At 36.4% G+C, this 20,751-nt stretch overlaps 1 pseudogene; it reads right to left on the bottom strand.

Moving 5' to 3' along the window:
- Positions 1-4,618: 4,618 nt before the first annotated feature.
- On the bottom strand, positions 4,619-17,751 carry LOC141575193 (guanylate-binding protein 6-like; annotated as a pseudogene).
- Between the last annotated feature and the right edge of the window lie 3,000 nt (positions 17,752-20,751).

The raw sequence follows: 20,751 nt of genomic DNA, 5'->3' as shown, positions 1-20,751 counted from the left end.
TGACAAAAGTATCTTACAAGTCTCCTTCAACTTTCACTGCATTTTGCAAATTTTGATGAGTTGTATTTTTATTTTTATTTCATTGAATACATTTTAAAATCTCTCTTGAGAATTATTTGACCTATGTATAACGTAGAAGTGTGTTGTTTACTATCCAGGTATTTTAGGACTTTCCAGCTATCTTTCCATTGTTGATTTCTAGTTTAATTTCACTCTAGTCTGAGACATACATTATAACATTTCTGTTCCTTTCAATTTTTAAGGTGTGTTTAATGATACATAATGAGGTCTATCTTGGTGAATGTTTTATGTTAGCTTGAGGAAAATATGTATTCTGATGTTTTTGGTATTCTATAAATGTTGATTACATCCTGTAGATTCCAAATAGAAAAATCAATCAATATAATATACCACATTAAGAGAGCAAAGAAAAAAATGGTCATCCAATTGATTCACAAAAATCCTTTGATCAAATTTAATAATTTTTCTGTTAAAAAAATACTAAAAAATTAGGAATAGAAGAAAACTTCCTCAACATGATAAAAACCATGCATGAAAAATCCACAGCTACATCCTACTCAATGATGAAAGACTGAAATCTTCTCCCCTAAGATAACAAAAAAGACAGTAATGCCCATTTTTCCCTCCTCTATTTAACATAGTATTAGAGTTACTAGCCAGTGTAATAAAACAAGGGAAAGAAATAAAGAGATTTAAAATTGGAAATGAAGAAATAAATTCTCTCAACACACGACAAGATATTGAATATAGAAATATCAAAGATTTCACCAAAAAAAAAAAAATAAACGAATTCAGCAAATTTGGAGGATACAAAATCAACAATTAAAAATCAGTTGCATTTCTATACACTAACATGACAATTCAAAAAATTAAGAAAGCAATCCCATTTAAAATAGGATCAAAGTGATTAATTAAAAATAAATTTAGCCTAGAAGAAGAAAGATTTGCATACTGAAAACATTGCCAAAAGACATTAAATAAGACATAAAGAAATAGACATCCATGTTCATAGGTGGGAAGTTTTAATATTGTTAAGCTGTCAGTACTACTCAACAGATTCTACAGATCTCATGCAATTCTTATCAACATTCCAATATTTTTTCCAGAAAATAAAAAGTTTTAAAATTCATAGGGAATTTCAAGAGATCCCAAATAAACAAATAAAAAATCTTGAAACAGAAGAACAAAGTGGGAGATATCATACTTCCTGATTTCAAAACTTAGTACAAACTATTGTAATCCAAATAGACATATAGACGAATACAGTAAATAAATCTTCTCATATGTGGTCAAATGATTTGGTAAAGGTGTCAAGACCATTCAGTGGGAAAAGCACAATATTTTCAACAAGTGATACTGAGGAAATTCGATATTCACATGCAAAAGGATTAAGTTATACCCTTACCTTCCTCCATATTCAAAAATTTACTCAAAATAGAACAAAGATCTAAATGTAAAAGCTAAACAAAATCTCTTAGAAGAAAACATAGGGGAAACTCTTCATTCTATTGGGTTTGGCAGTGATTTCTTGGATATACACCAAAGGTGTTTGTAGACAACAAATGAAAAAATAGATAAATTGGTTTTTACAAAAATTTAAAACTTTTGTGCATATCAAAGGACAATATCAAAAGAATAAAGGGTAACTCACAGGATGGGAGAAAATGTTTACAAATCATACATTTGATAAGAAATTAATATACAGAATATATAAAGAACCCTTTAACTCAGCAACAACAAAAACAAAAACAAAGAGCTCATTTCAAAAATAGTCAAGGACTTGAAGACACCTTCCCCAAATAACAAAGATAAATGGCCAATAAGTACCTGAAAATGTGCTCATCATCATTATTCATTAAGGAAATGAGATACATTTCACACACATTAATATGGTTGACATTTCTTTAGAAACAGAAAACAAATTTTGGTAAGGATGTAGAGAAATTGAGAATCCTGTACATCATTGGTAGGAACAAATTGAACAGCTAATGTAGGAAACAGTATAACTATTCCTCAGAAAATTAAACGTAAAATTACCATTTGATTCAACAGTTCAACTTCTAGTTATATATCTCAAAAGAACTGAAAGTAAGAACTCAAATATATAGTTGTACACCAATGTTTATAATAGCATTATTCAAAACAGTACAAAAAAATGGAAACAATCTAGTTATCCACTAACATATGAATGGGTAAATAAATTGTAGTGTATTTGCTGGTCAGAATGGATGTCATCAAAAGAACACAAGCAACAAATATTGGCAATGATGTGGAGAGAAGAAACCCTTGGTGGGCTCTTGGTGGGAAAGTAAACTCATGCAGCCACTGTGGAAAATAGTATGGAGATTTCTCCAAAAATCTCAAAATATAATTACTATATGACCCAGATTCCACCCCTGGGTATATAAAAGCAAAACCAAAACCAAAACCAAAAACACTAATTTGAAAATATACATGCATGTCAATGTTCATAGCATCATTATGTACAATTGCCAAGGTATGGAAGCAACCTAAGTGTCCATGAACAGGTGAATGGATAAAGAAGATATGATATACACACACACAGAGATAGATAGATATAGATAGATATAGTATGTATAGATATTTATTGTATACTACACACACACACACACACACACACACACACACACACACACAATGGAATACTACTCAGCCATAAAAAATGAAATTTTGCCATTAACAGCAACATGGATGGACTTGGATGGCATTATGCTAAGTGAAATAAGTCAGACAGAGAAAGACAAATACTATATGATATCACTTATATGTAGAATGTATAAAATACAACAAACTATTGAATATAACAAAAACAACAACAAAAAAAGAAGCAGGCTCACAGATATAGAGAACAAACCAGTGGTTACCAGTGGGAAGTGGGGCAGGCAATAAAGGTATGGAGGAGTGGGAGGAGTGGGAGTAACACACCATTGAGTATAAGACAGGCTACAAAGATGTACTGCACAACAAAGGGAACATAGCCAGTATTTTGTAATAACTGCAAATTAAGTGGAAATGTGAAAGTTCTATAATAATTAAAAATTAAAAAAATAAAATAGAGTGTAGTACATTCTTACCATGGAATGTTATTCAGCCTTAAAAAGAAGGATATTCTAACACATGTTACAGTCTAAATAAACCCGAGGACATTATGCTAACTGAAATAAGACAGTCACAAAAAGAAAAATACTATATGATGTCATTTTTATGAGGTATCCAGGGTAGTTAAATTCATAGAAACAGAAAGTTTATTCACACTTACCAGGAGCTTGGGGAGAGGGAAATGGAGACTTGTTTATTGAATACAGAGTTTCAGCTGAGCATGATGCAATGGGTTGGAGGTAGATAGTGATGATGATTGTAACATCTATGTGAATATACTTAATTCCACTATATTGTACACTTTAAATAATTAAAATAGTAAATAGTTGTGCATATTTCATCAAAATAAAATAATTAGGTACTTTAAGTGGGAGGGAAATAGAACTTGATTGTCTGCATTTTCTATATTAATGGACAGTCAGCAGGGGCAGAGAGAGATTGGGGCCTTAGACCAAATATATCAGGGGAGGAATTCATTACTCATGTTTTATCAGGGACTGTTTCCTGGGCTAAGAGTGAGCACCATATTCAATGCAGCCTGGGACCACTGTCCACAAAATAGTGGTCAGGAAATAAGATCACATTATCTGAAGTAAAAGGAATTCCATCCAAATAACACTGTTGAGTGGCACAACCACACTTCCATGGAAAAAGAGACACAAGGAAGAATATTCCAGAGTTGTCATATCAGTCCTAGTACAGTCATAGAAACAGAATCCACTTTAGTTTGTTTAAACATAATAAATTTGTACAGGTGATAAAGGAATAGAGATCAAAGAACACAAAATTCTTCATCAAAACCTTTACTTTTTGGCCTATAGGTAATGAGGGATATTTATTACCCTTTGAAATAATAAACAAATGTCACACTTATTCATACATCCAACCATTAATCTATTTATTCATTGTTTCAATCACCATGCACTCTAGGTTTTACCTTACTTTAAAGTTACCATATTTGGTCCTTAGGGCTCTATAATACACAATTATATCTCCAGGCAAGATGCACTAGGTTGAAACCAAACTTAAAAAATGACTATTTGGTTGCTACTTAGATTCTTGATCACTACACATAAAATATTTATATATATACACACACACATACACATACATACACATACACATATCTATATACACACACACATCTATATACACACACACATATATATATACATGTATATAATTACAATATTTATTTCTGCCTAAATAACATTATGTAAGGCCCATACACAGTGTAAGCTGCATGAGGACAAGATCTTTGCTTTTCTCTCTTTACATAATCCAGAACAATGGCAGGGAGGACATAAGAATTTAACAAACAATGTAAATAATTAGAACCAAGCATTCCTTAATGAGAATTAGAATAGATGTGTGAATAAATTGTTAACTACTATTTAAAGCCTTTTTATTTTTCTAAGTGACCATTGTCAGTTTTATTATTTTTTATTGAAAGAAAATAGAAACAGTATTTCAAAGAGATATCTGCACTCATGTTTATTGCAGCATTAACCACAGTAGCCAAGAAATGAAAGCAACCTAAATGCCAACACATGAATGGATACAAAAGATGTGGCACATATACATATACACAAGGGAATATTATTCAGTCACAAGGAAGGAGGATATCCTGCCATTTGCAACATCAATGGACCTTGAGCACATTATGCTAAGTGAGATAGGTCAGAGAAAGACAAGTACAGTGTGATATCACTTGCATGTCGCATCTAAAAAAGACAAGGTTTCTCTTTGCTCTTCAATGCAGGGTGTGTCTAGTCCAAGGGATTAGAACATCTGCTTAAGTCAAGCTCTCAGTGGGAACAGATATACAGATATTTCTGTAGAATCGTTTACTTTTGCATTAAACCCCATGATACATTGTTCACATATTCATTACTATATGGTTTCTTCTTTAAAAGGCAAAGCCATTCATTCTTCCTTCTGAACACTTGAAGCCACGACTAGACGGAGTCATTTAAATTCTCCAGTGGAGATGAGTTAACATCCTTGCAGAGATACTGAGACTGTGGTGAATAAGGTCACATAGGGGGAAACTGTACCGAAAGATTTTCTTCTGCTCCTCTGGTCCTTAAGTCAAATTAGAGACCTTAATCTAATATCTAAAATCCAAACAATCTATTATCTCAGAGGTTTGGTGTGATCATGGAATTCTGGCAATTGAAAACAATCACACATGTGTCAGCTTTTTGTTTTTACAGAAGTTTCTTACTAAGTACCCTCTGTGCCTAAACATACACTATGAAGATGTAAAGAAAATACATATATATATATATATATATATATAAAATGGTGTCTGTCTTCAGACGAACTATACTTTTATTTGAAAACAAATACTAGACCAAGTTAGTTGCACCTGGGCCAAGACTGTGTTCATACAAGGATGTCATGTACCTCTAACAGGGAGACTGTGATGTCTTTTCAGGATCTGAGCATCACTCCTAGCTTGGATCCTGATTCTGAGAGTCCTTGAATTGTTTGGGTATTCTCATTTCCCAGCATATGGATCCAAGTACATTTCCAGAGGTCCCCTAGGAGAGGCACTGTGAAAATCATTATCATTTATCCTCATCCCAGAGTTGCAAGGTCCTCTCTCCTGGGATCCTGCCCTCCCCTCCAGGTGATAGTTCCATCATCTGAAATTGGTTTAGACCAAGGCTACGGATTATAACCTTTTATCAATGTTACCTCTCAGCTTCCTATAAATATCCTTGATTCCAATGGTTTCCTCCCCATTCTTTTTTTCTCTACAGACACCTTGTTTTATTTGCCATCTTCAGAATTTTCTCTGGTCAGGTCTGCTGGCTGCCACTCCAACCAAATTATAGACTGAATGTTTGAATGTGTTCTCCAAAATCTATTTGAGGAAACCCCAACTACCAATGTCCCAATGTGCTTGGAAATGGGGTTTGGGAGGGATTAGATAATGAGTGTGGGGCCTTCATGAATCTAATTAGTGCCTGTATAACAAAGAATCATGAGATTCATTCTCTCTGTCTCTCTCTCTCTCTGTCTCTCTCTCTTCACCATGCTAGGACACAGTAAGAACCTTGTCATCTGTAAAGCTGTAAGAGGACCCTTACCAAGAAAATAACAATGCTGGCACAGTGCTTTTGGACTTACAGCCTCCAGGACTGGGAGAAATAAATGTTTGTTTTGTAAGCCACACAGTCTATGGTAATTTGTTATAGCAGCCTGAGCTAAGACAAACCACAATGCTCATTACTCTTATTGTATGTACTTGAATTCTGATGTTTAAATGCCAACACCTGGCCTCTGTGTGTCTGGGTTTTTCATTCCCCATTACTATCAAGGCATCCACTTCTGCAGTGGTGCATCACCCCTTCTGTACTTGTCTACAGCAGAGACGCCACCACTGAACTTAAGGATGTTGGGAATTCCTCTCACCAGTGAATATTCTTAGTGTTTAGTAATTTGTTTCTAAACACTGTAAAAGTGTAATTGAAACCTATGAAGCAAAGGTTACTGTTGTTGAGATTTCAAGGGGTAACAGGAAAGTTCATACCTTATTTTTGAAGCAAATATAAGGGATTAAAAACCAAGGCCAAAGCAAAAACAAGATTAGGATGCAAACGTTATTTTCTAGTATTCTGATCTTAGTCTTAGACCCCTCATTAAGCAGGCTAATGTCATTTCTGGAAGCAATGAGCAATTCCATTTATTCACATTCCATTTACTATTTTAATTATTAGTATTTTAGTTTGTTTTCTTTGTTATTCGAGAAATAACACAAGCTAACTTTGCAAAATTGAAAATATAGAGTATATAATGAAAAGCATGTGTCCTTTCCATCCCTGATGCCAAGCTGCCCTCTCCAGGAAGAACCAATGATACCAATTTCTAATGAATCTTCCAGAAATGTACTATACATACATGTGTATGAGTGCCCAAAATAATTGCCTTTTTTTTTTTACGGTGAACACATTATACAAACTGTTTTGTGCCTCATTTTTTCACTCTACATTCTATCTTCCAGATTGTTCTATATTTATACGAATAGAGCTCCACTATCTATTTACTAGCAACCTAGTATTCTAGTATAAATGCATGCAAAATATATATAACCAAATTACATAAATGAGCATTAAGTTGTTTCCAATCTTTTGCCATTAGAAGTGAAGCCTCAGTGAAACTCTTGTATATATGTACATACACATATATATGATTTTGCACACATATATATTTCCTAAAACTGAACACACTATATCAAAGTGCCCATGCATTTATTCTATCTAATGTGGGCCAGGCATCAGTATTCTCTAGAAATCACTTTTTATATTTAAAGCATTGCTGGATGAAAGTGAAATGCATGCACATCAGAAATAGGCCAGAGAACATACATGTATATTATATTATATATCTGATTTCTTTACAAGGAGAGCTACTTCTTTTTAAATAGTGAGCTCACTACTTTCATAACATTACCAAGAATGTTAGCTGGGGCAGGCAATAACGAAGCGATCCTTTTGCCAAGGTTGTCCAAGGCTTGTACAAGCAAGGAACTATCATCATTTTTAGTATCAACAATTCTCTCTCCCAAATCATTTATCTCTGTACTCATCTCCTCACATTTCTTTCTAAATCCTTCAGTACACAGATCTTCTTGGACCTAAAAAAAAAAATAAAAATGAGGAAGGAAGTAAAATTTTTTAAATCCCCCATTTTTTCAAGGATTACATTTTGTCAAATTTTAAAACTTTGTCAGACTATCTTTGTTTTATTCCTAAAATTGTTCTCTCTTAATCATGAAAGGAGACTCTTGTAACAAGGAATATTTCCTGGCTTGGACCTAAATATTAAGAGGAAGTGTAGTTTACAGCCTTAATAATATTCATATACCTTAGGGTTTTGCCAGGAGGCTAAGCCTGGCATGAGGACAGATGTAATATTTTCCAGTCAAAAAATGCAAATGAGAGGTAGCCTTGGTCTGACTGCACTAATTCTCAGTCCCACTCAGGATGACACTGTCACCCATATTATAAAAATCTGTTATAAACACATGGCCCCTAAATTATAGAAATCTCTTATAAATCATGTTCAGATGAACAATGAGAGAAATCCCTCCAAGCCACATGATAACTTGGGGATCTGTCCACACCTGGAGGCAATGCAGCAAGTGTAAAATCTATTATTTCTATGTGTTTTTAAGTCTGGACATTTCTGGTAGTTTTATGTCAGCACAGATCTACCTCAGGGCCTTGGGCTGAGCAGGTCTCCTGGTAAAAGGTAGTGATCTTGGTAGAGCGTACTAGTTGTTGTTCATATTAAACACACATAGTTGGAATATCTGTTCAATCAAGCCCTGTGAGATCATTTTAAAATTCTCTAAATGGCTATTCAACCCTATTTATATTCTCTGAGGGCTTGGAGTAGAGGGGGGAATACTCATCCTGAACTCTCCAAAGTCTACTTACAGAGCCGAATTTAAAGGTTTTGGAAGGATTCAAAGGCTTCAGGGTTTTAATAAATCACAAGCAGTAGATGCACTTGTGATCTTTGCATGACCATGCTGTAACCTTCACCCATCACTTCCTGGGGTACCAGGGCAAAGCTATCAAGCTCTACTACTGCCACAGCCTGATTCACCTTCAGCTGATGCTCCAATATCTTGTTTGGCTCTCTCAGCAGGTTTTCTCTTTCTCTCACCAGCTTCTCCATCATCTGGACTATGTGTTTCTGGAGACTTCTCTTCTGAGCCTCCACCTGCTGCTGCTGCTCCTGCAGTTTCTGATTCAGCAGCTCCTGTTCCTTCTCAGCTGTCTCCTTCCAGGTCCACTCTTCTGCCCCAGGAAGGTATTAGAGAGGGAAAAAATAGGCAAGAATTGACCTCCACCCTCCTGAGCTCAGAGGCCAAACCAAATTGAAGAGAGAGGTAGGAAATCTCTGAAGTCCTCCCCCCACACCCCATGTCCACACCATCGAGAGCACACTTCAGAATGTGAGAGAAAATGCTCTGCCTGTCTGGCATCCAATCACAGTTTCCTTTGCTGTTTCCAAATGCAGCAGGGTTGTTCCACAGAAAGGAAGGAAGCTCCGGTATTGGGAAGGTTTTGCTCTCACAACTGTCAGAGGGCACTGCAAGAACATACGCATCCCACTGTGAGCCCAGCCCTACCCCGTACCTGCTATGGCCTTCTACCCATCAGTGAGGGCTTTATCTGCCTGCAGGATTTCTCTAGTGCCACCTGGGACTGCAGAAACCTCTGGAGGAACTCATTTGCCTGAGGAACCAAGGAGGAGCACAGAAATTAGATTTCCAATAGGGAAATTAGTGCTGCAAAGACAACTAAGTCCATGTAAATTTTGCTTCAAGTTTAAAGTTCCACAGTGGTTCCTTACAATGAGTCCAAGCTCCTTAGAGTGACCTGTCTCTCTCCAGTCTCTTGCCCAGTGCTACTTCCTTCTCCCCACTCTAGAATCCAGCCAGTCAGAATCATGTTCAGTTCTACAAACCCCAAATCTCTGGTGCTTTTACATATCTGCTTTACCAGTGTGAAATAGTGCCTCTAAATTGTGCTGCTGTTCTCCTCTGCCACTAGCTGGTTATAACTTTAGACAACTTATTTTAACCTGCCTATGCTTCTCAGTTCAGATCTTTAAAATGTTGATAATGTAGATGCTTCTTAATGCTATTTGAAAGATTAAGTTAAAGAGTCTAGGGAAAGAGCTTAACATTTTGGCTACAGGAAACAACAGTTCAATATATATTAGTTGCATTTTTATTGTTGTTTTTTATTATTTTATTATTATTATTATTATTATTATTATTATTATTATTATTAATTATTATTATATTTGTTTCTAACACCTAAGTAGCTCTTTCCTGAGTGTTATAACTTGTCTATGTAGTTGACTTCCTGTCTCACTTGTGATCATCCTTGTGTACAAAGGCTGACTTGTAAATTATCAGTGCTCAACACTTCAAATATGTTATTGAGTAAAAAAAAAATGAATAATTTCTGTTCTGTCTCTTGTGGATTGAAGAAATCTGTACTCATGGTTGGGAGTTGACATTTGTACTCTCTTCAGGAATAAATAGCATGCAGTGAACCTTAAAAGCCACAGCTGTTTGAATGGCCCCATACTCTCTATGCATGCATGGAGCTGCACTCTCAGATTTTCAGGAGACCCCTTTGACTATTCTGTAGGTTCCCCATGTTTCCCTTATTCCTCACCTTCACTCCTTTCATGGGCACTTGGTGATATTCCTTTTCAATAATTTCCTTTGCTTTCCTGTAGAGTTCATGACCTCCAGGAACAGAGAAAGTTCCTGCTGAGATACTTTTTATTAGTGTCTTTGAAAGCTGATCAAGTTTAGTCTGGCAATATTTGATTGATGTCTCTTCATTCTGCATCAAGAAATCCTCTTTCTTATTCTTTATGATTTCCTAGAGGGAAGAAAGTTAGAGGGCTGTCACCAGAAGCAAGGAACAGAGGAAGTATATTTCCAAAGGATCTGGTAAAAGAATTGGTCTAACTGTGTTCCTCATGAGAAAAGTATTCTGTTGGAGGACATGTAATAAAACAGCAGTCACAAGATTTGATTTATTCACAGCTCTGAAAACTCTGGAAGACCATGGGGAAGTTCCCTAACCTCCTTTGGGTATTTCATCTGAGCTGTTGGAGTTGCATTACCTAATCTCTGTGGTTCCTTGAAGCTGCCACATTCAGTGATTCTCTCTGTCTTCAATGATAGATACAATAAGGAGCAACCTAAGCTGAAAGTGGCCAGAGATGTGGATCTGAAAAGAGAAATTTTGGTTCCCAGCCATAGGAGTGTGTTCACAGAAAAAGAAGCCAGCTAAAGAATGTCTTGGGTGTTCTGGACAGGCTTGGAATCCACAGAAGTATTTATTTCAAGAGGATATCCATTCTGATTTTTCATTGAAGGTCAAAGAGAGTTCCAGATAAACTGCCTAAGTTCTGGCAGTCAAAAAAGAAGGAAATGTAGTCCTTTGAAACTCTGTCCCTCATGAGAACATGGACTACTTTATCCTTGAGTGAGAGATGAGCCATGGGACCGGTAACAACATTTCTAGGTTTCGTTCTTCAAGGGGAGGCAACATACGGTAAATACTAAAACAGATTACAACAAGATTCCTCTGTAACTCCTGCTTGTCTTCCTTGAAGGAGTGCTCCATGAAGACTGCAGGGGCTTCCCTCTCACAGGCAGCGTGCGCCTCCAGCAGCTCCTGCAGCATGTCTGTGGGGAAGCTCACTCACTGGGCCATCTGCTCGCTGTAGTGGTTGTCTGCCTTCTGAATGGCAGCTGAGTTCTCCAGCTGGGCCAGAGTTGTCACTGCATTCTCCAAGCGAGGTACTGCTCCGCTATTGCTAGTATCCAGGTAGGTCACAACCAGAGTCCTCAGCCCTGAAGAAGCCAGGAAATTTAGGGTCTAAATATCAAGTTATCAGTCAATGGCTCCAGGATTCTGAGACTATGCTTCTAGGGTCATATACACATGCACACACACAAACACACACACGCACCCCTACCTCCTTCTACTATTATCACCTTCATTTTTTTACTGACTCTTCATTTTTATGGTTTTCCAGGCCACAGGACTAAAAAAGTTAATATCTACTTCTATCTAACATACTAGGGGCTACCTGGAAAATACAGTTCCCCATTTTAAAAATTGAAAGCAATATAGATTACATAGATAGACAGATGAGGCAAAGTGTACCATGTTTAATTTATTCCTAATTCTGAGGCTTTGAATGGATTTTCAGTGATTTATGGGCTAATATTTATTTTTGGACCACTCTAAATTCTCAAAATATCTTTTGAATTCTCCTTGTGAAGAACACTTGTTGTATAGGACTTCCTTTGAAAACATGCAGTATTCTGTCTTTACACCAAGAGAGTGATTATATTCTAAGTGGAGGATGTTTTCAGATAAGTGGGAGCCAAAGATATCATTCACAAAAGTTGCAATTTGGGGAAGGAATTTGTAAAGCCCCCAAAGTGAGATAATTATAAAGTATACAGATTTCTTCATGGAGTATAAATGTCTGTAAAATCAGAATTCTTTATAGAATCAAACAAAAATACTAGAAAGCACATTATATAAAATATTCAACACATAGCAGTCCCCATGGAAATGGGAAAAAGAGACTCACCTTTCCCAGTGACCATGATTCCTTCTGTGAGGGTCTTGGTCCTTGCATCAGCGAAGATGTAAGAACAGAAATTTTTTGTTTGCTCCTGGAATTTAGGATCCAGTTGGTCTTGAGATACCATCCCAATATTGGCTAGAATTTTTTTTTTCCTATGTTGGCCAGTCAAAGACAAAACACTTCCATCTTAGAAATAAATGCCTGATGCAGTCTCTGGGTAGATTGGATGTTTGGGCTTTGGGATTCTTCCCTGAGGGACAGAAAAACAGGGATTAGAGTGTGTAGAGTCTTGAGGCGAGGGGGTTACAGGTGTTCATGGCAGGGATTTGTGTGTCTTTGCCATTTCTACACACAGAACTCTTTTAACGTAGACATTCAATACTTCTTTGCACATCAGACTTATACCAATGATATAACTGCAGAGAAATTTAGGGAGACATCTGATCCAGTAAAGGAAACCTATGGCTGGTCTCTCCAGACATGCACATAGTAGAGTGGTTGTCTATGATGTGTTTGCTTAACTAGCAGCTAAAAAGATGAAAGGTCACATGAAACTTTCTGCTCAACTCAACCTCATGTAGGAATTGAGCTTTGGAACCAAAAAGGAGAGCTACAAACAAGGGATCATGGACAGTAATTGGAATATTAGGAATGACATCCTCATTATTTAAGGAAAACTGTTTTGATGCTAAAAATAATTGATGCAGTGTTATCTATTTTTTAGAAAAAACCTCTGAAGTATAAATGTACCTGAAATGTAATTTTAAGGTATCACCACTAATCTATAAACTCTTTGAGGTAAATGATTATATCTGGTCCTTTCCTGCCAGCCAATTTCTTAATAGCTGTTTTGAGAAATCATAAATAGAAACATGAATGTAAGAATGAATAAATTGGGATTGATATTTCTCTCAAGGATTCAATAGACACACATCCTTGGAAATGTAACCCATGAAAATAATTTTTTACCTTGTAATTAATTCATGGTTAAACATGTGGGAATTAGGAGAAAGCTATGATGTGGAAGGTAAAATGAATGTTCTAATAATTGTCAGTATTATTGAAAAGGCATACATTGTAAAGACAGTCACTTCTTCAGGTTCATTTAGAACATATAATCATTTTGTAGATGATATAATTATACAGGATTAGAAAGTTTTATATCCCTCTTTGAAAAGAATAATATGTGAAATCTATATTTTGTTCATTAGATAAGCTTTTCACCGCAGTTTCATGTCTAACAATTAGCTGATTAGTTGTTTTCTTCAACAGAGACAAATTGAAGGAATAGGAAACACAGTGTCCAGTCTTTAGAATGTTTCAGCACCCATTTAAATCTGGATGCTAAATTTAAAGATGTATAAAAAACATATTGGTTTTGAGTAATTTCACTTTACACTTTACTTTTCTTGAGTAAACTTCAACTGTAGCCCCTAGATCTTTGCAACCCACTTTCCAGCCACCATTTCCACAGGCTTTGATTTAGTCTCAAATACAAATGCAATCACAGAGATGAGGGATATTGTTTAGTAGATCCCACACTCTATTGGACTGTACACTGCCCAGGCCATACTCTGATACCTGGAATCAGCTTCAGGGCATTCTCCAAGTACTCATCTTCTGTGATAGGCTGACCACATAACTGCAGCTCCAGGGTGAAATCCCATACAGTCCAGATAAAGTCTGGAAAGAAATTCACAAATTCTGTGGAATCTTCTACTCTATCAGGTGTTTGAGAGGACTTTGCCCTGATGTTTTGCAAGCTCTGTCACATAACTAAGATTTGATTAGGGAAAAGAAACTCACTACCAACAATTCCCACATTTCTCTAGTATAAAAATATTATAAACACTCTCTTTTGCCATGGGTCCCCTCTGCTCCACCCAAGAAAACTAAATGACAGGAAAGGAGAGACTGACTCTATCCTCATTCCCATGAATTCAGTGAAACATGGTGGTTCAGGACCTGGAAGGATACTGCAGATGCTCCAGGGCCTGGTGGTTGATGGTGCTCATGCTGTTCTAGACAAAGCTACTGCACAGAATCACGGCCAGGGCAAAGATCCATGAATCCTTCTTAGACTCATCCTAGAAAGCACATTAGAACAAGAGAGTTAGAAGTTTACCCCTACATTAGAAATTCATCTGTACACTTCTTCAATCATGGTTTCATTTATTATTTCAGCTAACATACTCACCATGCAAAGAAATTGCTTGAAGACAGATGTAAATGCAGATATCAACTTTGACAATTACAGAGACACTTCTTGTGTTTGCAAATTTTTCATATATAAAAGGATTCTAATGTTCACAGTGCTTTCTTTTTCCTCAATTGGATAAAGTAAAATAACATATACAGAAAAACTAATACAGTACCTGTTGTGTAATTAGGAATTCATTGATGAGTGTGGGCACTTATTCATTCTGTATATATTTATTAATCAGAGTCCATATAAAATATACCATAGTTGGCATAACTGGGTATTTAAATTATATCCAATCAATAAATACTTGCAGGAAGCTACTAAATATCCCCCACTGTTCTTAGATTTTAAAAAAGCAATGCTAAAATTGAAAATTTTCTTTCAACATGATTATTTCAAAGCAGTGGACAAACATCCATAACAGTAAGTGCAAAAAAGATACAAGTATCTGTAAAAGGCTTACTCTCAGTAATGTATATAAGCAGTGAAACCTATAGATATAACACTAAACTAAAATTTAGAAGTCTATCAAGGAAGAACAGAGCTATGAAATTTGGAGAAAGAATATATGATCTGAAAGCTTCCTCAAAGTCTTGAGCTGAATATTAAAGAACTGGTAAATGTGGAACTGAAGAAATGAAGGTGAACCCTTTAGACAGGAAAACCCAGAGAAACAAAATTAGAGATGGGAGAAGACAGGGATCTTGTAGTTAGAACAGAGTCATTTGAGGGCAGAGGGCAAGTGGAGAAGTTAAGGTGAGATTTCATGCAGCCTAATCAAGGGCCTTAAAGCCCAGGCTAAGTTGTATAAATCATAGCATTGTCTAAATGATGGCATAAACTGGAAATAGTTTTTTTTTTATTATAAATGGCATGTAAAGTTGCTCCCAGTGTAAATGCAAAAACTGTGGTTTATGTTGAGAAGATTCTAAATGGGAGTTTGGGGGGATAAGAGTCTATTCATTACTTTCTTCCCCCAAAACCCAGTTTTTAAAAATAATCAATTAGGATAAGAAGAAGTAGCAGTTATGACAAACAATTATTTCAACAGCAAGATTATATCATTGTTTGATATATGGCTTTAAAAATAAGCACAGACTTTCTAACTCCTGTTGAGAAAAAAGAGAGAGCTATAAAAATGTAGGTACTATTTCCAAATAAGTCTCAAAAGGGGGAAAGGAGGGATAGTTCATTTCACCCATTAGCAGAAAGCTAAAACACCAAAATCCATTTTAAATGTTTCTTGTAGGACAAAAACTTACTTTTATAGAACTTGCACATTCAGAGGTGTCTCACAGATTTCCAGAACACTCTGTGAGTAGTTGATGAACTTCATCATAGAAAATGTAAACCTGTCTCTTAAATCCAACCCTCAAATACACTCTTCACCTTGTAGCTGAGAAGGTGAATCAGAAATATTTCCTCACTCACAGATTGATACTTCTCCTCTTTCTTAGTTATGCTTAACTGTAAGTTCTCAAAACCAGACAGGTGCTGCCTGGATTGCCTTTCAAAACTGAAGGACTTATTCCCCCAGCTGTTGGGAGTGCTGGTGGAAGACAGTATTCAGTTGTCAGCCCTCTTAATTAGAAAGGCTGCTGGAGCAGCTCTTCAAAAATGTATCAGCGCCCCAGTCCCAAAATCAGGATAACTCAAAAAAGCCATTCCAGCCATGGAGCTCCCATGAAATTCCCAGAAATTGGGGATTGCAATGCAATGTAATTTCTTCTTCTCTCCAGCCTGCTTCTTTCCCAATTACATGGTATTAAATCTGACTGCAGATAATGTCTTGTCAATTGAACTAAAGACTCTTTTAGGGCAGGACATTTACTTTGGTCACTGATATCTACAATGCTAAGTCCAAAGGCCTGGAACTCAGCCGTTCAATAATGACTTACTAAATGTAATCAAGTCTTCCACACAGTGCCAAGAAATAAAAGAATTTATCTAAGACACCATGATAACTTACCTAGAAGTGAGATTCAAACAAATCATAGTTTGCCTTATTTACTATAATTGATTTCTAGATTTTACAGATTAAAGAAGTAAAATTTCTAGGACCATGGAGAGATAAGGGGAAAATCCAGAATAAAAAGTATTTAACTGTGAATTTCTGCTTTACCATTCGCACATCCCCCAGGCTCTAATTGTGCAGAAGGACCACCAGAGTATGATTGGGCTTGCGTGGGTGAGGCACACACCACATCCAGATGCCCTTGGTTTCAGACTGCACTGTAGAGCCTAGAGGAAAGCCTGTGAGGAGAGGGGAGAAAGCAGCATTCAGTTAGAGCAGAAAATCTAAACCACCAAGGGGCTACAGAGTCAGATCTATTGGAATGTCAGTATCCCAGCATACGAGTTGGAGCTTTCTCCATTTCCTCAAGAATGTCCTACTTTGTGTGTCATCTGTTTCAAAGAGGAAGGAATATTAATTGTGATAAAGATACCAAGCAAGGGCTCAACATAGAGGCAAAGGGGAATCCATGAATCAGACAAAATGGAAGTCACTGATAATCATAACAAGAGTATCTTGAAAGAATGGTGAGGTTCAAAGCCAGAGAGAAATGGACTGAAGACAGACATGGGAAGAGAAAAAGGTGGGAAAAAAATAAAGATTATATTTTTTGTCAGACAAATTTTTCAAAAGTGGGGAGAGGTGTTAGCCACAGTAGTATATGACATACAGGAAATATTTTTAAGATTATAGACATTTGAACACATTTATATGTTGATGAGAATAGTCCATAAAAAAGCAAAATGTGTTTCAAGAGTCAGTAGACACAATTGTAAGAGTCCAGTGCTTAAGCATGTAAAATAAGGTAGGATTGTGAGAATTGCTAGGAGAAATTTTGCTTTACAGGAATAAAACATACAATATGATAATGAATTACAGTAAGACAGTGGTTTAGCAGTGAGAAATAGGAGTGGAAAGTTGATTTGTTAAGAGAAGTTTGGTTTTCCCTACACATGATCAGGACAAAAATTAAGAAGCTGAGGTATTAGCTAGAATCAAGCAATTGGTCCTTGACCCAGTACAACACTCACCATGATTCTGACCTGCAAGATGGTTCATCAAGTAGGATTTGCCTGTATGATACGGTCCTACAATGGCCACCACCAGCACTGGCAAAGAAATCTCACCAAGAATCTGCAGAGATTTTTGGTTCACTGAAAGCTCCTTGACACTTTCCAGCAGACAAATGGGGTCCATCATTTTGGGTCTGGATGCCATGGCAACCTGCCAACCTAGAAGAGCTTCTTAGTGGAAATCAGATTATAAAGTCATTCTCTAACTCAGACTTATACAAAGCATGTATCAACTTAGGGTAAGGTAAGTAAGAGTTCTGTGCTTTCCATGAGACAAAATGTAACCTAGAATTAGCATACTGCAGAGGTTTTCCCCCATCATTCCCTCAAGTCTCTCATGATATTGGTAGTGAAATAATATAATATCACTCTCCAAAGTGTTATTTCAAAATAATAATATAATTAAAGTTATTGTTATGATGCACTGAAGGCCTACAATATACCAAGACCTTTGATAATAACTTACATATCCAGCTAAACTGATATTCACAAGAGACTGAAAGTTAGAAATTAATATAACTACTTTGGAAATGAGGTAAATGGTTCTCACAAAGGCTGAGTGAATGTCATTGAGAAAGGATTGAAAATCTACATACTTGAGCAAAATGACAGACTAGCAAACTCTAAGCTCTTGTTTCCCCAAGGAGATATAAACAACAACCAAAATACTGGCTAGAATAACCTTACAGTAGTTCCATAAAACAGTCAAAGGTCCAAAGCAACCAACCAAATACCAAATCAAGAAACAGCCTCATTCAAAATGGTAGGAAATTCTGTGTTTTTTCTGTTGCCCTCGGTCCCCATTGTGGTAAGGTCTTTAAGGAAGTGGCAAATCATTTCCCAATTCCCTCCCCTGATTCAGAGAGAGGGAATTTTATAATGTTCTAACCTGTCAGGGCTGCCTCTTCAGGTCTCTGTTTCACCTCACATGAAACTCGGGGAAGGGTGGCAGAGGGGTAGGTGGTGGTAAAACTTGGATATCAGGTGGAAAGAAGCAGCAGGTATTTCTCAAGGAAAAATGTGGAGAGACAGCTCCACAGATGCCTAGAGCAAGAGGTTACCAGTGAATATATAAAATAGACTATCTAAGGCATCAATTGAGTTTCCAATTCCCTTTTTCAAAATAAACAGAGCAGAGCAGACTGCATTTACAATGTTCTGACATCTCATGGGCTGCCTGAAGGACTGTTATGTTTTCCCTTATTTGGATCTTAGGCAGGGAGAAGCAGTGGGCATTGCTTGGGAAAGCTGCAGGGAGAATGACCTGCAGACACCTATGACAAGATATTATGGGTGTGTAATATTGAGATGTATAATAAGAAATACAAATTTGATCATTGTCCTTATTCCTGGTATATAGCTCTTAAAACCCTATGTGATGAGAGAGATGAAATTATTTTTCTTGTAACTTTTGGTCTTTTGTCCTCAATTCCTAAAGTAGCTCCAGATTGATAAAGATGAAAGGAGAGTCTTTTGTTATTTGTAACAAGCACCTTTCAACCACAACTGAGTTTATGTTAATGAGGTGATTTTGTAAAGCCCCTAGATCACTACAGAATGGAGTTGGTTGCTAGAGGAATCAATGTTATTAGAAAGTTGCAACATTTATCCTGAAGCTCCAACCACTGGGGAGCAGAGAAGAGTTGAAAGTTGAGTTAATCACCAATGACCAATAGTTTACACAACCATATCTATCTAAGAAGTCCTCCATTAAAAAAATAAATAAAACCTAACTGAAGGGGTTCAGAGAGTTTCTGGCTTGATGAATATGTGGAGGTTGTTAGAAGGTGGCACATCCAAAGGGGTCATGGAAGCTCCACACGCTTTTCTTGATATCTTTCCCTTTGCATCTCCTATTTTGCTGTTAATAGGCTGTATCCTTTTTAAAATAAACCAGTAATCTAGTAAGCAAACTATCCTTCCTGAGTTCTTAAGCCATCCTAGCAAATCATTGAGCCTGGGGAAGAGATGGGAAACTCCAATGTACAGCCAGTTAGTCAGAAGCACAGGTGACAACCTGGATTTGTAATTGCATCTGAACTGAGAAGTCTTGTGGGACTGAGCCCTTAATATGTAGGGTATAAACTAACTCTTGGAAGTTAGTGTCAGAATTGCTTATTGTGAAAAAATGCTCATGTATGTGGTGACCAGAAATAAGTATAGAGAATAGAAAGTTGAGAAGAGAAACTGAATTTTTCTTTTTCTTTTCAGGGTGGAGACACACAATAGACAATCAAAAGTTCAAAGGAGACATCATTTGGGAAATTAATATACTTAAAAGGAGCACATATATGGGAAAACTGAAAAAGCAACACACAGGCCCAGGGAAGATGCATGCTCAAAAAAGCCTAAAAAGACTTTACAACTTCTCCTAAGCTTAATCCCAAGTTTCAAAATCAAGAGCCAGCTTAGGAAAAGACTTCCTTGTCAAAAGGCCAGTATGCAAAGAATGGGAAAGGTGACTGCTTTCATAAATGCTCAATTTTCAGGGGGTGGGAGGGTAATAACTCAGTAGTAGGGCATGTACTTAACATGTCCAAGATCCTGGGTTAAATCCTGAGTACCTCCATTTAAAATAAATAAATAGATAAATAAATATCCAATTTTTCAACAACAACAACAAAAATCACAAGACATACAAAATAAATGAAAATATGGCCCTTCCAAAGGAAGAATATAAAGTGGTAAAAAAAAAAAAACCCTGAGGAAACAAGTGCATTAGAAGTTTTAGGCAAAGACTTTAAAATAACTTTTTAAAAATATGCTTAAAAAGCTAAAGGAAAACTCAGAAAAATAACTAAAGAAAATCAGAAAAACAATATGTGAACAAAATTAGAAAATGAACAAGGAGATAAAAATAATAAAAAAGGAACCAAACTGAAATTCTGAGGCTGGAAAATACAATGAATGAATTTACACATTTTCTACAGGGAATTAGACTTGGGGGTAAAGCTCAGGGGAAGAGCATTTGAATACATATAAAGGGGATTAGACTTGCACAGGGAAAAAGACTCAGCAAACTTGAAGGCAGGACATTTGAAATTATCAAGTCTCAGGAGCAGAAGGAAGAAATAATTTTTTTAAAGTGAATACAGCCTAAGAAACTTATGGAATACTGTTACATAGACAGGTATATACATTATGAAAGTCCCTAAAGCAGAAGG

The sequence above is a fragment of the Camelus bactrianus genome, chromosome 3 (assembly GCF_048773025.1).
Source record: "Camelus bactrianus isolate YW-2024 breed Bactrian camel chromosome 3, ASM4877302v1, whole genome shotgun sequence".
In the NCBI taxonomy this organism is placed as follows: Eukaryota; Metazoa; Chordata; class Mammalia; order Artiodactyla; family Camelidae; genus Camelus; species Camelus bactrianus.
This window is presented reverse-complemented; position numbering and strand designations above follow the sequence as displayed.